Consider the following 6,000-nt stretch of genomic DNA (forward strand, 5'->3'; position numbering starts at 1 on the left):
GGTCGGTACAGTATGGACTAAGGAGGTCTAGCTTTCAGTGCTCTCTGATGGCTCTTTTTGGAAAGGGTCACCTGTTTGCTCTGTAAGAAAACAGTCTAACAGTGCAACTGCCTTCCTACCAGGCACATCTGGACCCCTCTCTCTAGTTATTTTGGTTGAGAGGTGGGCAAGGGCTCAGCTTGGGTGGACAGGAGAAAACACTATTCATTACTGCACATTTAAAACATGAGGGCTAAAGAAGGAGACAGTTTCTGAGATACTTCCAGCTGCATAGACAGGTTTGAGAGAGTTAATTTGAAGACTTACTTGGATTTACTGCCACACTTGTCCCCAATCCCCAAATCAGCTTACGGTTGTTGCCAATATTACACAGTCATAGAAAGCTTTACAGAAACCGACCAGGCCAATGTGTACCAGGAAATCCCTTTCAATCCCCAAATCCAGCCAGCGTGCTTCTCCGGCTGGGACCCTGGCCAAAGAACCAGCGGGGAAGACTGTTTATTATCGTGGTCAATTCACAGCATGGTTAGGACACCAAGGCTTTTCTGAGGTTAAATAGTTCAGCCCCCAACCTCGAGACCGAGCTGTCCCCTCACCAGACCAGCAGGGCATGGCAAAATCCTGACAAAGTCGCTGGAGAAGGTTCTCTCACTCCAGTGCTCGCCATCCCTGTGTCCAACACAGACTTTCAGACCCAAATGGTTAAGACAAAAAGGACAAGGGATCTGTTATTCTCCAGATTATTTGTTCCTGTGCCAGGTGATTACACATGTGCCCGTTTTCACATATACATATGGCATATATATACACTGTATAATCATTAGGATTAATGATTAGAATTAACTTAAAAAAATTGGGTGGAAAAATCAGCCCCCAGATGAAGTTCAGTGCTATGGCGTCCTTTAGAAATCAGAGCAATCATTACGGATTCAGCAGAGGTACTCACGGGGTTTGACCAGTAACCTTGTTCCCCCTCCAAATTGTGAGCGTGTTGCCTGCATTATTATTCACACAGTGATCTTCAGCTCAGCAAAAACCTCCTAGAAACCGAACTAAGTTTTCCCTGAAGATCTTCTGGAAGAAGCGATACCATGAGCACAGAGAATATTAAGTAATAACCTGGCACAGAATCTTAGCTCCAGCCTGGATTTCAGGACTGTTTCCACATTGGATGAATGGAGGATATTCTTTCTAAATATTCTAAAGAAGGAGTTTTCCCGCATAAGCCCAGCATACTGACTGCCAAAAATCCTAGCTATCCTCCGGTGTTTTACACAATAATTCTCCAGGGGTTGTGAAGATCATGTACCTCATTTGGACAAAGTAGGAACCGTTTTTGTCCACGACACCAAAGCCAAAGGAGTCAGAGATATTGTCATTGCAATGGGAGAGACTGAGGGCAGCTGCAACTGCCTACCCGGCAAGAGAGGTCAGCCTGCTGGTCCACCCTTTCAGGGCGCTGGAGCCAGACACCTCTGACCTAGGTCCAGGTTGTGGAGCATCTAAGGGGATTTCCACTTTTTCTCATCGCACAGAACCAGAGACAGTCACAGGCGCTGGTCAGCCCTGGAGTTCACCCTTGACTCCAGCTCCAGACCTTTTCATCCCCAACTTAGACAGTCACCAGGAAAAGGACTTTCACTACTTTCTGTCTGTGTCCCAGTGGGGACTTTTCCATTCTCACTGTCCTTTTCCCGGGAGATAGCACAACTCAAGGACTAATCTGAAATCATTCTCTTACAGGTAGCTTCTCCCATCCTGTCAAGGTGATGCTTTTGAGCCTCTCTTAATTTTTTTGGCTTAAAACAATAAGCATTTATTAGACCATGAGCCTGCAGTTCAGTGATTTAAGCTGGGCTTAGCTGGGCAGTTCTCTTCATTTTGGCTGGACTTATTCTCGGGTCTGGGAATCAACCAGCTATAAACTGATGTAGGCTGGCTATGGGAAAACTGGTGCAACTGACTCTGCTCCATGTGCCCTTAAATGTCTGGGTTGAGCATTTTCTCTTAGTGAGGACAGAGACGCAAGGGCACAGTTGAAAGCTTGCAAGTACTTCTCAAGCCTCTGTGAACCTCTCTTAATTTGGAGGTAGCCTGAGGAAAATCTGAGAAGGAAACTCCATAGGCACCACTGCTGAGTGTACAGCACGGTCTCCTCCCTCTTCCCCACCCTCTGGCCATCTGGGGGACCAGGGGCTTAACAACCAATAATTCGGAACGGACCACTCCAGAAGGAAAACAAGAAATGTACAGGGAATTTGGCAGCCCATAAATTTCCTACTTGGATTCAGTCAGTGTTGTTCTCCTCCAAGAATGTCTTTCCTCCTTCCCACACCCATTACAGAAGCATCTCCTTCCTTCCTACTTTGCTGTTTGCCTGGTGGATCTCTTACCCAAGCCTCCTTCATTTTTAAGAAGAGATATAGTTTCTTAAGTTGTCCCTATGAAATTAAGTCTGGTGACACTTGTGCTGGCTAAGAAACACTTTGTTTCATGTATGCCAGTCTATTTTCAGTGGTGGGTCTATGGTATCTGATTTATGGACACCAGGTACAGGTGTGGGCACGTGTAAGCATTCAGGGGAAGTTGGCGTCCAGTTTGCCTGGAGCAAGGCATTTGAGAAAGGGAAGAGCTGGAAACAGATTTGGAGAACAGAAAGGGCCCAGGTTTTAGAGAGCCTTAAGTGACAGGCTAAGAAGTGGATAGGATGCTTTCTCAAAACATGAATGCCCAGGTGAAGCGTTGAATTGGATGAGGGAGAAAGGCGTAAAGAGGGGTAGGAAAAAGCGAGTGAAAAATGTGGAATGAGGGTACAGTTTTAAAAGAATTCCCGTGTTTAGAGGAGTCTCTCAAAGTCTTCAGCTAATAAATATTTTCTAATAATTAATATAATTCTTATGAAATTGGTGGTAAGTTCATTCCAGCCAGCCTCCAAGCTCTCCTTTGTCCTGCCTGTCCAGAGTAGATGGACCCAGAATGGCCACTTCAGACAGCCGTAATTTTTGCTTCCATAGCTAGTATTTCCCTTGTTTTACCTTCCTTTGTGTCTCAGACACCAAAAACATTTAAAATGTCTGTCTTGCCTGTAATACTCACTTGCTAAAACCTGCAGGCTAGTGCCTGCTCCAAAGACGTATTTGTAGTTTTCTGTGTCACAGTGCTACGTGGCTCTACGTAAACCAACATAGGGTTGCCATTTCTTGGTGTAGTTTTGCTGTCAATTAGCAGGATATCGTATGCACTTTCTCCATGCGAAAGTTTTGACCTCGTGTTTTTCTGAAAGGGATTTACTTGGGATAAGGTCTCAGTTCATACAGAAAGTCTTTTTGCTTTGATTAGGTCTGGGCTTGCAAAACCTCCTCAATCTCATGCTATGTTTATCTTAAGTGTGTTTATTAAGTAAAGAGGTTGTTTTAACAAACATGTCAGGATTTAAACATCGAAATGATGGTTGAACCCTTCAAAGTACTCCCTTTAGGACTCTCTCTGAGAGTCAGTTTATGGGCCACACATATACAATAAGGACATTATTTTATAGTCACGCCTCATTTTTGGAACCAAAATAGTACCAGTAATTAATTTGGGTCCCTCCTTTATTTATAACTCATGGCTCTGAAAGCCTTTTGATTCTTAATAAAAATGAAATCCACCTTCAGAAGATAAAGCCATCATGGCTGCTACAAAAAGAATGTTCTGGGCCCTTTGAGGGTAGATTCAAAAGAGGAGGTTAGCAATGGACCGGGGTGGGGGGTGTGGGGGGTGGCGGTGAGGGGACTAAACCGTGTGTTACTTCAGGCTGAATGGTTTGACTGAGCCACTCATTTAAATGTATAAACTCTATTTGTTAACAAATCAGCCCCATTACCTACTGTCACACCCGGTTCAGGCACAGAGGGTGGTGGGGAAAATACGACTGAAATGTCAGATGGCAGGCATTACTGCAAATAGTGTGCCTGCATGGAAAGCACCCCATCTTCTATCATTCTAACAGAAAAAACCCAAACCAAAACCCCCAAACACTGAACTCTGCAAGAGTGGAGATAGCTTGTAAATTTTCAGTATTTCTTTCTGTAATCCATCTCTCTTCCCCTCTCCCTGATAGCTTCACAACTCAGATAAACATTCTGCTTTGTCACAGGAAATCCAGTGGCAGTGGGGAGGCTTCCAAGGTATGGGGATTCTCTGTCCCTCCCACAGGGTTGACTCGGCCAGCCTGGGTGAAGGGGAGAAGTCCGTGTAGGGAACTACTTTGTCCTTGGGGTGAAGAGGGGGCTTCCACGGATATGACCCATAGAGGGCTGTCCTCTCTCCAGAGAAAGTTTGATTGTTCAGCTATTCTCCCAGCAGAGGAAAGCCACGAGGAGCTTGTGGCTCTTGCTGCCCACCCCTCACCCAAGCCCTCAGTCCACCTGCTAGATTTTCCAGTTCTACCAGGTGACATGGCATAGGCGCAACTGGGTTCTTAGCACTTATCTGTTAAGGACATGCTTCCGTGGCTGCGTGCTGCTGCATTGGTAGCCTCCCCTTTCATTGGTTTGTTTCTCTATCACCAAGCTTTTCTGCCTCTTTCCCAAAGCCTCAACGTGCTTTGTGGACCTTCAAGAAACACTGACTACAGTATTAATACAATTTATCAAACTGCCCATGGAACTGATAACCAAATCCAGCCACCAGGGAAACATGTATTCATATCTTGCTCACACATCTGACATAGTTAACAATTGCATGCTAAACGAAGCAATTAAATTCAGCCGTGTTTCAACACGTCCCTTTGGGTTTCTCTCCAGAAAGGATAATGAGTTAACCACAAGAACTCACTGAGTATGACCAGCAGCGAGGTGAGTTTGCCAAAGGTGAATGCATACCCAGCGTTCCACAGTGCATTTTCCCTAAACAAAACACCCCTCTCAGTAGCCACTCTGCCTCTCTTCCTCATGGGATCCTCCATTAAATCTAATGTCTAAACACCTATCACCCAGCAGTCACACAGACCATGGGTCACCCAGGGTCCTCTTCCATGAGACCATTGCTGAGAAGGTCACCCACTCAGCACAGTGAGGTGGGTGATCACTCCTGAGAAGTGCCGTCCTGGGGAGGGGGCCCTGTTACATGTTATGAAGCCCAGAGTTTTCCTATGTCCAGCAGAGGCCAGTCCTCATCTGGCTGAGGACAGCCAAGGGCCTAGATCGGGGCAACTCTGTAGGCTCGTGGGTGAAGGGTGGGTAGACTCCACAGAGAAATTAGGTTGGTAAATTTCTTCTCATTCACTCTGGGTTGTGCTTTAGCTGCACTCACTGATTAATCTCTGAAACCCGCCAGTACTTACTTGGTTTAACAGGGAGTGTAGTGCCTTTTCCAAAGGTGAGCTTTCCTTGGCTGCCTCCATAATTCACAGTCATATGGGGCCTCACAGTAATCAGTGGGTGGGAAGGATTGGGGCGGAGAAAGAACAAGTGAGACCACTTTCTTCTCTAGTGGAAGTCTCACCACTTTGCAGTCTCAGCTCCCAGCTCCTTGGCAGGGAAAGGACATTTCTCTAAAAATAGCAGCTGGCTGTGCAGATAGATCTGAGCTTGATCTTAAACCACCAGTTTTGCTCCCAGAATACTGGGTTCTGATGGCCGACTCATGCCTGAGACACATGGGAAAATTGCAAGGTCAGGCAGAGACATGCCATCTAGCACAGGTGGTCAACAGGGGGTCAGAGAGCGGCTATTCTGGGGACTAGGGGCCACGCCACTTTTATAGTTCTTACAAAGAATAACAACAATAAAACCCAATAAAACCCCCAACAAAGGAGCTGATTGTGCTCCTCTTGGAGAGGAGGGGGTCTTCTTGAGGAAAACCTGATTTCTGAGTTATTAGATCTTTTTACTTGGTCTTATCACAGAATATGGGTTTTGCATATTACCATTAGCGTTTTTATATATCCGGAGCCAATGAGGGTTGACAGTGAAAATTTCTACTTCTTCATGACCTAATTCTTAGGATTGCCAGAAT

The 6,000-nt window shown here is 45.7% G+C and overlaps 1 gene segment (V, D, J or C); it reads right to left on the reverse strand.

Annotated features, from left to right (window-relative positions):
• LOC309819260 (M1-specific T cell receptor alpha chain-like) overlaps positions 1-5,415 on the reverse strand; it is a 52,173-nt gene extending 46,758 nt beyond the window's left edge. The window contains exon 1 of the C gene segment in view: positions 5,327-5,415.
• Positions 5,416-6,000: the final 585 nt, after the last annotated feature.

This window comes from Grampus griseus (assembly GCF_964374135.1).
Source record: "Grampus griseus genome assembly, chromosome: 2".
Classification (NCBI taxonomy): Eukaryota; Metazoa; Chordata; class Mammalia; order Artiodactyla; family Delphinidae; genus Grampus; species Grampus griseus.